The sequence below is a fragment of the Fundulus heteroclitus genome, unplaced genomic scaffold (assembly GCF_011125445.2).
Source record: "Fundulus heteroclitus isolate FHET01 unplaced genomic scaffold, MU-UCD_Fhet_4.1 scaffold_71, whole genome shotgun sequence".
Lineage (NCBI taxonomy): Eukaryota > Metazoa > Chordata > Actinopteri > Cyprinodontiformes > Fundulidae > Fundulus > Fundulus heteroclitus.
Genome location: NW_023397154.1, coordinates 1,001,656 through 1,013,873, shown reverse-complemented (window position 1 = coordinate 1,013,873; position 12,218 = coordinate 1,001,656). Strand labels below are relative to the sequence as shown.

General features: G+C 44.2%; 1 protein-coding gene across 1 annotated transcript in view; it reads right to left on the bottom strand.

Moving 5' to 3' along the window:
• The window catches only part of npy2rl (neuropeptide Y receptor Y2, like), a 79,640-nt gene extending 67,624 nt beyond the window's left edge, over positions 1 to 12,016 (bottom strand). Inside the window, exon 1 of the mRNA XM_012852426.3 lies at positions 11,687 to 12,016. The gene's annotated coding sequence lies outside the window, so the exon portion shown is untranslated. The remainder of the gene's footprint in view (positions 1 to 11,686) is intronic.
• Between the last annotated feature and the right edge of the window lie 202 nt (positions 12,017 to 12,218).

Below are 12,218 nucleotides of genomic sequence, written 5' to 3'. Positions count from 1 at the left end.
TATATAAGTATGTGTATATGTAAATATGTATATATGTATACATATATGTAATTATATGTTTTTGTATATTGTTATTTATATATTTATAAAAGGTTATATATATATTTAAATAAATAAAAAGCAAACTATTTCAGCACAAGACTTTCTCAGTACTTGATATTTTTAGAACATAACACAAAAGTATATGACATTTGACATTTTAAAAGTCTTAAGCCCCCTCTGAACATGAGAAGATCATCGTTATTCGATGCTGTAGAGCACATATTTCCTAGTTACTGAGGGGAAATAGGGAGTACCAATATGGCGGCTGGTGGCTTCAAAGCGACTCGTTCTAACTGCGGGCGCTATGGACTACAGGAGGAAGCCAGAGTACCTGGTGAGAACCCAGGCCTGTGTGGGGAGATGATGCACACCCTGCATAAAGGTGAGTCTGAGAAAACTGAACATGCTACGTCCGGTCCAATGAGAAGGAGTTGGCAGGTTGGATTTTTAGCTTTCCCTGAGCTTTGCTGGGTAATCCACTTCTTAGGAACATTGGCAGCCGTTCTGAGCGTTTCCTACTGGAGAATGAGCTTTTTACCTGTAGATTAATGACCTACAGCTATCTCTGAAACACCCTCATAACCCTTCACAGATTGATGAGCGGCAGCGGTTGCTGACTTTGACTTATTGCAACGCTTTTTATGCCGCAAAGTACTAAACTGTGGAACCTGCTGCTTTGCATGGTGAGAGCGTTGCGTTATGCCTAGAAGGCTATAAGAGGTGCTCCTAGTGATGAGGACACCTAAATCAGGGCATAGGGAAGTTTCTCTTTGGCAAAGTAGCTTCAGTTTCTCTTTTTTTAATGACTATGTACAGCAGAGGAGTGGTCTTTGGTCAACTGAACTGATTAAATCCTTCCTGTGCTTTTTTTCCCATATGTCCGCTATATATATATATATATATATATATATATATATATATATATATATATATATATATATATATATATATATATATATATATATATATATATATGTAGATAAATGAACAAGCAATAAATTGCATCCGGTTCAACAGACCACAGGCTATAAACCACACAGAAATGTTGACAGGATGGTGACTACTTTACAGTTTAGAAGCAAAAAGGCCTTTATCTGTTTCTTTTACTGTTTGCAGACTCTCTAAATCAAAGTTTGTGGTCAGGAAACGCTTTAAAGAGGCTAATGTCAGCAGGTCGTGTCCCGTTTTGTCTGCTTCTATTAATGGAGGAGAACCGAGACCCAAACCGCTGAGTCAGCCGAAAATTAAACATCAAAATAGTGAGAGCCTCGCAGGTCAAACCTTCGTTTAAGGTACAATAATTTGCATAGCTGCATGTTAAAAGTGTTTTCCAGTTTTCCCTTAAATACTGTGGTCTAGCTCCAGAAACGGAGCCACAAAGTAACAAGCTGCAGCTGAAATAATCCTGCTGTTGTTTATTGACAGATTTATTTTAGCTGTTTCACCCATAATTCATGACTCACTCTTCTTTGTTTGTCTTCACACGCAGCAGTTTGTCGCATCAGCGCCCCCTGCTGGTGCTGGATGTTGCTGCATCATGCTAGTACTCATAAGTTACGATTTTTATAATTCTCCAGTAAAAGATATAACAAGAAGGGCCTGAAAAGATGACAGTATTCCCATTAGGAAAGTCAGATTTCTCCAAGTAGTCCCAACTTCAGTACGAACTATTTAGCTGCACTTCTTCCAGAACGAAACACACATATATATATATATATATATATATATATATATATATATATATATATATATATATATATATATATATATATTAGGGCTGGGCGATAAATCGATTTAATCGATTCATTCGAATTTACAATTCTTTAAGATTTCATTTTTGGAAAATCTGGATTTTATTTTGCCAATACACTCATTGGGTTTCCATGAAGAGAACAGCATGTGATGCTGAATATATGTTTAGGCAAATGTATTGTCAAAATATTGTTAAGTGGAAACTTTTTTTTTTTACCATAATACGAGGTACTTCATTTACTTATTTACTTTTTTTTTCTAACTTAGTTTGAAGTTCACAAGTGCAGTGAAGCCTGTCATCTTGTTCTACAAGCATGTTTCTCAGCTTGTTTTTAGTTACACTTTGAATTCCCTGACAAAATACTTGACATAAAAAGCTAGGTTTCAAAATAATTTCTTTAATTTCTAAAAACAAAAAGGAGGAAAAAAATCAATTAATCGGATTTGGTATGATAAAATCGGAGATTTATTTTTTAATCCATATCACCCAGCCCTAATATATATATATATATATATATATATATATATATATATATCCAACTGGAAGTGACATGTGCATGTAAAGGGTGTCACATGATTCCTATATCAGCACACCGACTTCAGCCACAAACCCACAGCATTAGTGTCATTCCTTCTTTTCCTTAATCCGCTGCAGACTAGATGACTTACTGTAAAAACTGCCTGCAGAACAGCTGCCAGTTCAGTTTCTAGTCATGCTATGGAAACGCTGCTAAAATATTTCATAAACTGATGATTTTCAGCCAAAACATGTAAATCTTTCATGTTGTTGTTGATGCCAGTCACTGTGATGGTGGATATAGACCCGTTCTGTGCATCCACACTGAAGCTAAAACCCAGACAATAAAACCCTGGAAGTTTGTTACCGATTAGAGTTTCACTCAGAATTCTGCACAACTTCCAAATGAATAAATAAAGCTCCTCTCAATATAACTGTGTCACCAGTTCAGCTACTCTAATCAGAGGTTCCCACCACCCTGACATGTCTGCGGTCTCACCAGCCGTCCCATTTTCAGCCGCTGATCCCGCTCCAGCGCAGCTTCTTCCTCCCCGAGCATTGCTTTTTGAGTTTTTCTCTAACAAAAAGGAGTTCAAAAAAAAAAGTGGAAGAGAAATAACAGGCAAGCCGCAGAAAACCCACGAAAGCAGCAGAAACGTGTGACATTTTGTCACGTTGGCGACCACGGGGAGCCCGAGCGAGGGCTGCATGTCTCAGCCTGCTGCGAGGTTCCTCTGCGTGATTGTGTCAGATTCACTGATCGCCGCCGTCCACGAGCCGCGCCAGCTTCCCACACACCTGGCTCTACGGCTGCAGGGCCGGGCCCAGCTGTGCACAGCCACGCCGGGTTCTTTCAGAGGAACGCCAAACGGCCGATTCCAAATATAGGGTTTATTACATGTAGCTTAGATTAAACAGAACCTGCCTGACGAGATGAAGTCGGGTCAAATATGTCAGGAGCCGTTCGTCGTGCCTCGATCTGAAACAATTCAACAGATGAGAAACGAGGCCGCTGATATCTATCGCTCAGCAGGCATCACTTACCTCAGCTGTGGTTCAACTGGTTCCACAATAAGAAAGAGAAACCTGGTAAAAAAGGCCTTTATGGGAGCGTTCAAAGCTCAAAACCTTTATTTAAACTTATTCTAAAAAGCACCTTTATAGGCTATGTAACATAAAGACCCTTGTTACATTTGGCTAAAGTTGCCTCCATGATCTCCGAGACTTTGGGGTCAATTTTTTGTGGACTGGCTTAAAAAACGTGGAACATTTGGACCGGCTGAGCATTTTTTTTTTAAATATAGCAAAAGTAAATAGTGGATGTAGTGGGAGGGTCAGAGGCTACTTTGGTGCTCCAGGGTCCAATGAGTCCCACTTTACTTAGACTTAGACTGTCTTTATTGTCATTTTGTATGCATAGAGTGCATACAGAACGACATTTCGTTTTCATACAGCTCAGAAAAATTGCAGTAACTCTACATGATGCGTTGCAGTGCATTACAGTACAGGATTAAAATGCAGTAATAATTTGCAGTAATTTACAGGATAAAGTTCAATTGATTTCCGGATAAAGTGCAGCAGTGGTTAACAAGTTGAAATGTAAACACAGTTGTTGTTTTTTTTGTTTTTTTTTTGTTTTTTAGACTTAGACCCAAAACTGTTTTTTTTTTTACCCAAAACACTCCAGTAACTTCGGTTATAGACGGTAAAAACAACCGAAATGGGCAATTCCTGGTCTGATTGAGATGCGGCGCCATGTTCTTAAACCTGCTGCTCTCACTGGAGAAGTGTCTGCAGTAAATCAACCCGGCAAAGGAGAGCGAGCCGGCGTTCCTCCTAAGTGATATTAAATATTAATCGGCATTTATCACAATCGCTTCACGGCGGCGGCTGGCTCGGCCAGTTTTCAGCTTTGGAAACGGCTTCCTGCAGGTTATCGTTGCCTGAAACCAACGCCAGTTTGACGAGCTGAGAGATTTAAACGTAGACAAGTATCCAAGTCGACGTATTCCTGAGCTGGAACGACTCAGACAAAGACCCGACCTACACATCCAGTCCGACTTTTACCTTCTAGGCGTGCAAAGCTGGCAAAGCCAAACCCAGACAGACCAACAGAAGTGAGCAGCGCACATATTTCTGTTTGCTTCATACTCTTAAAGCACAGGTGTCAAACTCAAGGCCCGCGGGCCAAATCTGGCCCTTCAAGGTAAATTATCCGGCCCTTGAGAGCCAAAAAAAAAAAAGGCATACATCCTTTTATGGTGTATAAAGTGGCTAAAACTGTGCCTCCTGTAAGTGTAACTCACCCCAATATCAACCTTTTTTTGCAGATAAACTGTATAAACTGGGTTTAAGAGTGCTACTTTTATGTTACTGTGCATTTTTTTATACTACTGTGTGAACTGGAATGAAATTATGAAATGAAAAGTATCGTCTCTACACACGCAAGTGGCCCTTTTAATGACTTCATGATGCCAAAGTGACCCCATATAGAAATTATTTTGACACCTCTGTCATAAAGCCATGTAGGAGTTTTCCTTCCACTTCACAGTCCAGTTGTGTTGATCTATCGCGTGAAACCCTTTTAAAACGCGCTGAATGTGCGGCACACAGTAATACGACCACTAGAAGTCACGGCTGGTGTGAGGGGGCGGCCTGGAGACCCGTCCCTCGGCTTCCCCCCCCCCCCCCCAAACACCCGTAACCCAGCCTGAGACCTGGGACCACCGCGTCAGGGTGGGGAAAACCAACGTCTCCTTCAGGGAGACAGCGGCTCGTGTTCTGCGACGCTAGTACTCGGCGTTGACAGTTGGAGGACACCGAAAAGAGGAGGAAATAGGAAGACAGCCACAGGAAAGTGGATGAGGAAGATAAGGCCAGATCTGGGCCCCCCTCCCTCCTCTTCCTCCTCTTCCTCGTCCATGTTAGCAGGCTGGCAGCTACAGAGAGAACAGCGAGGGAAACTAAACCTCACAGCTAATATCTTCCTCTCGCTTCGTCACTACAGCGAGGTACAGCTGGAGCCCGAGATGCTAAGCGTCCAGAACATCCCCCCCGCCCCCCGCCGAGCGGCCTTCAACATTTAATGACGCACGGAGGGAGAAACAAAAAACCTCAGAGCATCTTTTGGACGCCGACATTGACAGCAATATGTGCCGCTGTCCCTCGGAGCCAGTGGAGGGGACGCGACTTCGCCGGTGGCCTTTGGAGCACACGTGCGTGGCGAGGAGGGGGGGTGAAGAGGTCCGCCGGGTTGCAGGCCCTCAAGGGGGAGGAACGGTGCACGCGAATGACGGACCGACAGAGGGGGGGGGGGGTTAAAACGTGGCGAGGGGCGGGGCTGAAACAGAACGTTAGCCGCCGCGAGGGGGAGAAGCGTGGCGATGAAGCTCAGCTGCCAGCACTCATCAGATCACTCTCGCTCTGTTTGTGTCGCTGTGTTGGAGGGGGGCGGGGGTGGGGGGATGTGGTGGGTGGGGGGGGGGGGGTGATAAACCGCTCACACCCCGCCTCGACCCACAATCGTAACAGCCTGACATCTGTATGCCGTGTCACTCATTATACGGAGGGAGACTGAATATAAGCAACTAAAACACGCAGCACAGCGTTGCCTCTGCTTAACCTCTGACAACCCGCAGTAACAGAAGGGTGGGGGGATGGGGGGGGGGGGGGGGGCAGCGGGACCCCGGTGCAGCAGGACAGCGGCAGGCTTTCTCCTGATTATGCAACCATGTGAACAGATGTACTCTTCCCTCCCGGGCGCCCGGCTCACAAGGAGGACGGCGGTCCTTGAAGCCGAGGCTGCGCTGGTCACCAGCCGCCATCCGATCCGGCACATGTTGGACGCTGGGTGGGCCAACACCTGGACTCCTGCAGCTGCTGGTTATTTACCCCAGTTTGTGTTAGCTAACAGCACAAATTCAGATTGTTTTTAGTTGAAGGTTTGATGGGTTCATCCCTTGATTCCTTTAGCAAACCCACTTTGGAGTGTTTTACATGAAAAACTATATAATAAAGAACGTTTTGAGGGTGTGAATACAACCGCCTCAGCAGCCATGATGGAACCTTTCAAACCAAAACGCTGGTCGCTATAGCGATTCCCGCCTTTTCTGGGAAGGCGAGTGGCAGAGGGAGGGCTTCTTTTGGGTAAGACAGGTTTTCAGGAGGATAAGGAAAACGTATCTTCATGATTTGGGATCTTTAATACCAGAGAATCTCTTCAAATGTCACGAGAAGGAATGAAAACGTTACAAAATAGGAAAAACTTTATTATTCCAAAGGTTTGTACAATGAGTTGAAGGCTAGGCGTGGGAAATAGAAGAACATTACTAAATTACAAGATCTCTTTAGAGTTGAGTTCATAGTGAGTGCCATAACATTAAGGTCAATGCAAATGTTTTTTTATTATTAATATTATTATCAGTGTCTTTTAATTTCAATTTCACATCCTAGGTACTAGCTGTTAATCAGTAAAAGACAAAGTTACTGATCTTGGGTCTTTAGTAAAAGAATCTCTAATACATTTTGCATAACTCCGGCCTAGTCCACGCATAGCCGTGTATCTGGGAAAACGGATACATTTTTATGCGGTTTTGCCTTTAATCCACACGTAAATGCTGTTTTACGTCCCTAAAAACAGATAACTTGGAAACATCCGGCCAAAGTGGAGATTACTAAAAACTAATCGATGTTAAACTGGATAAATTCACCAACCTACAGCATCTCTGGACGTTTGTTACCTCAGCACCGCACAGCATTTCCTGTCTTCACCTCGATATCGAGACTTCAAAGTAAAAGGTGGAATATTGTGAACATTACCACTGGTTCAGACGCTTTTTGTTTTTTTATATTTTTTGTTTTTACAAGCCCAGATGATTCAATACGTTGAGCTGCAAAGGAGGAAAAGTGCATCAAGGTTGAGCTGTTTTACACAGGCACAATGCTGTTCAACAGTGCTTTTATTTTGAAGGACTCAGACAGGCTGACGTAGGTTTTAGGTTTTGGGTACACTGCCCCCTATAGGTCTGGCATGTTTAAAACAGCATTGAGTGGTGACTTTACACGGGTTTGTGTGGATGAAAACCTTGCCAGAAACAATCCTGTGTGTACGATATTATTTTAAAAAATGACGTGGGAGAAATATTAATTTTTATAAATACCCAGCTAGGTGTGTTACAAACCCATAGTCCACCCTTTACTAGTCGATTTATTGCAGTTCTAGTAGCTAAATTAATTTCTAGCTGCTCAAAATGAGCCAGACATGTCTCCCTTTCTGTGTTATATTAGGATTACTAAATATTTTACTGGTCCTAAATTGATTTTCACACAATCTCAGTCTAAAATAATCCAATTTAGGTTTTGTTCAGCCTAATTATTTTACTTCAGATTTGCAGTTGATAAAATTAAATCCTGTCTCCTGACTTTCGTTCAGTACCGACAGGAATCCACGGAGCAGATGCTATCTCTGACGTTGTTAGCGGCTAACTCTAGCCAGTGGCTGTATTCTGCAGATGCAAACAGAGGAAAAATTTTGTTTATCAATCTATCTCTGCTTGGTTTTGTTTCCTACAGTGTGCTTAATAGTTTTAAAAAACAGCATCATTCATTTCTCTATTCAAAATAAAAGTCTTAAGCTTAGGTGCTGAATGAGCGGGTTAGAACTAGCTTGAATCAAGCTAGTTCTAACTAGCTTGATTCCAGCTAGTTAGAACTAGCATGAATTGGCATCCTCTTTACTCATAGACGTTATTTATATGGATTTTGTTTTGATTTCTTACATCCAATCAAAGATGTTGAAACTCAGACATGATCAGTCCTTTTGTTGCTGTCCAAATTTAGCCTTAAAGACATAGAAACTTTAGGTTATTGTATTCAGTCTGACACTGGCTAAATAACGCTGGTAGGGCTGAGTTTAGCCCGTCTAATTTAGGAGACTTTCAGTCAAAACACAGATGCTGAAAGTCTAGTTTCAGGTTAATGTTGCTGTAAATTTGTTGTCTGCATCAGCAAAAGGTGTGTTTTTGTGTTTATATCTCCACCGCTTTTCAAATGTCACTTTTCAACTGCATATCTGCATCATTATCCGTGTTTAAGTAGATTTCTTTTCCACACAGTCAACACGAGGAGTTTTCTGCTCTGGCAATCAGAAACATGTTTTTTTTCCCCCCTCTTTTATCCTTTAACCATATTAAGATGTCAATGAATGTCTCTATGATGATGTTGTATCCAGACTGGGTCTTTTTAAAAGTTAAATGAGAGTAAGATAGTTTGTGGTAGGCCAGCTAAGAGGGTAATTTAGCCTGAGTCCTCTCTGGTCTGCAGTCTGAGTAGACGGTCATTATCTCTGGGTTAGAGTGGGTGAAGAGCCTAAATGTGATGCTCAGACCAGGGCAGACATAAAATCAGGCTTTATTTTACTAGAGGTTCCTAACATAGTCAGTCCTCCAGCAGCAGCAGCGCCATAGGGAGGATGGGCGAGATCTTTGAACCCTCATTAAGACAGGAATGTTGTCCTGTTCCTGTCCAAACATCTGCAGGAGAACGTTAGAATTAAAAATGATTTCATTTCCTGCCACAGCACTAGCAGAACTGAGCGCTGGTCTTCTGAGCAGGTTGTAAGTATCCCCCCCCCCCCCGCCACCGCTCCTTAAGGGATGGCTTAAACATGGAGGACACGTTTCGTTGGAAGGTACAGTTGCAACGACAGAGGATCTCTAGTAGGCGCTTTGTTCCTTGAAACCCGACATGCACACGTCTCCTGTCTAGTTTCGCTGAGTGCTGCCGTACTGCCAGAGCTTCCCCGTACCGGCAGAGTCGTTTTTTTTTTCCATGTCTACATGACAACAGGGACCGGGATGTTCATGCACCGCTCTACTCCGGCGTGCACAAACAGCGGAAACACAAAACTCCCCCGTTTTAACCCAAAACGGTCACATTCTCAGGGTGTAAGACGCAAACCGATTCCCTCGTCCTCATCCAAGACGTCCTCTCCTCGCTGGGAACGGGACTTTCACCCACATGAAAGACCAGGCGTCCTCTCTCTCTGCATCTTCAGTTAGAAGTCAATCAGAGGGTTGGATCCTCGGACCGTAGTCTGCCGCCTCACTCAGAAACTTAAACCTGTGAATGCTGCTTGCTGGAGAGGTGTGAGCCAAATGAAGACCTCCGGCATCTCAACCCCCTTTTAAAGAGTGATTTAAAACAGTCGCCAGGTAACGTTGATGAATGCTTTCCTCCGCAGAGAGGCCTTGTTGGGAAATAACGCATGGCCCGGTAAGGCAGCCGCGATCGCCCATTCTGTTTTTTTTTTTTTTTCTTCCCTCAGGGTCAAAGCAACTGGGATTAGAGACATTTTTCATATTCAAGTTCAAAACGCAGGGGATGTAAATCAGTGCAGGGCGGCTGGGAGAAGCTCCAGGCTCCAGAATGTCCTCCCTAAATGCTCCGACGGACGTTTGCAGCCAGACCTCATAAAAGAAATCACTGGAATAAAAGATATTCGATAAGATAATGGACTCTACAGTTGCCCTGTGAATGATGGCCGCCACGTTCAAAGCGTCATCTGAGTTTTCTTCAACTTTTGCACAAAAAAAAAACATCAGAAGATCGGCAGAAGGCTCACCTGGCCTGACAGAGACGCAGCGCTTCCGTTTGTGGTTCACAATTATTAGATTCATTTCTAAATCAGATTAGCTCGCACAGATCAAGCGGCCGGATTACAAAGCAAGCCCAGAATGAAGCTGGGAGAAGCCGTAAAATAATCCAGCAGATGATTCCCCCCCTCCTCTCTGAGCTGGGAGGTGGTCTCCCAGGAACAAAGTTCACCCCAGACGCCGGATCACTTTAAGCTGCGGTCCAAGCGTGGACTCATCAGCTGGCAGGGGAAGGCCACGCCTCATTAGGCCTGCCATGATGTGATTGTTCCTGAGATAAGGAGCCGCCGGGCTCAGCCTCCGGGCCGCACCGCCCAGCACCTCCGCATCTGCACGTCGTCCTGAGCGGCCGTACGCGCAGCTCCAGCTGGAGGTGGCGCGGCTTAATAATTAAACCGCGGCCTCTTCTTATCGCCGGGCGGATAAGAGCAGCGGCAAACATCTCAGGCAATCGCAGGCTGTCGTTTCTCTCTCATTTAACATCCAATCGGCTCTGGGTCAAACGTCGCCGCGTGCAGCTCTGCCGATTGTTTGCCCAGGAGCAGGAGGGCGATGGCAGCAGGGCGTCCGGGCTGCAGCAGACCACCACGCAGCTCCCACTGGGATAAATCACTCTCTGTGGTCTCTGATCATTAAAGATCAGCCATTAACGCTGCAGTTTCTACCGCCTTATGAGCCAAAAACCATCAAATAAAACCAAAACACACTGATGGTGAAACCACTGATCTGATTATGTGACAGAATAAGAGAGTTGCGCAATAATTTATGACATTTGCTTTTTGGTCATTTTATATTTTGTTTTTTTGTGTGCTTATCATCTTATTGTAGCTGCAGTTCATTTAAATCCTGTACCTGAGTAACATAAAAAATATTTAGAAATTAAATGATCATTATTGTGAAATAATTTCACATTACTTATATTACCAATAATGTTTATAAGAGTCATGTTTATAATAAAATAACTTTACTGGTTAGTTTATCCAAATTCAATGTTTAAGCAAAACATAATGAAATAATGTAATAATAGAATAGCCAGACATTCATGAATCATTGTCTCTGTTTGACCTTTAAACACGTTCATAATATACAAATCCAGAATTAAACGTTATTTATGGGTTTGTTTTACTTATTAACATTATTTGTTTTAAAAGAATATGACAAGAAAGACACTATATTTTAAGAAAAAGTTGGAGATGGATGCCTGGGTTTCTTTAAAAAATTCTAAATAAAAAATAAACTAAAAATAAACTATAAAAAAAACGTATGATTAGATGTCTCCGAACACAATATGTAAGAATAAATGTTCTTAATTTCATATAAAACCAATAAACGCGGAGATATATTGGCTGCAGCTAGAGTCAGAGTCAGTCTGAAACACCAATAATAAAATAAGAGAAATAAAAGAGGAATAAACTTGTGGAGTCAAACACAGCCGTCCTCTGATCCGAAGAAAAGAGACACGCGTGGCGGCTGACGCGGTGTCCGTGGGACCGTTCGGATCATTTCTCCCGCAGTTACAGCGCGCACGTGCGTTGTTTCCCCGCCGTGCACGCGCGTCCTCTGGAATACTTGGAAAGCGCGCGCGCGCCCTTGAATTTTGGACACGTGCGTCTCTGCCTTTGAAAGCGTGTCCGCGTGAACGCATAAAGCCCCGTGGGTGTGATGCGCGCGTGCGTGTGTGTATGTGTGTGTGTGTGTGTGTGTGTGCGCGCGACACACTGACCTCCGCGTGTCTCCCGGGACAGCCACGCCGCTCCGCGCTGCCATGTAAAATCACCGGGGCGAGTTACAATCCACGCGCAGCCGGAGTCTCCCACTCAGTCCGTGTCCCGCTGTGCGTGTCCTCCGTCATGTCCGCCGCTGCCCGCTCCTGGTGCCGGATGTCGGGGACTCATCGGCCGTCCCTGCCGCCACAGACAGGCTGAAGTTGGGCTTTAAAGCATCTCCGCTGCCGCCGCCGCCGATTCGCCTCCGTCAGCCGTGGACACACAGGCGCGACTGAAGCGCTTTTACGCACCGCGCGTCAGAGCCCAGGGTGGGTGGGGTGGGTGGAGGGCGCTGTGGATTTTATCCTGCATGCGCGGAGACGGGTGAGAGAGAAGCAGGCGAGGCGAGACGCGGATGCAGTGAGATATTCTTTTTTTTTTTTTTACCGAATGGACTGAAGGATGAAGGAGAGGAGGAAGAGGAGGCGGGGAATGGGAAGTGCGCGTTGGGTTTTTAGGCGAGAAAAGCCTGGGTGACCAACTCTGGAA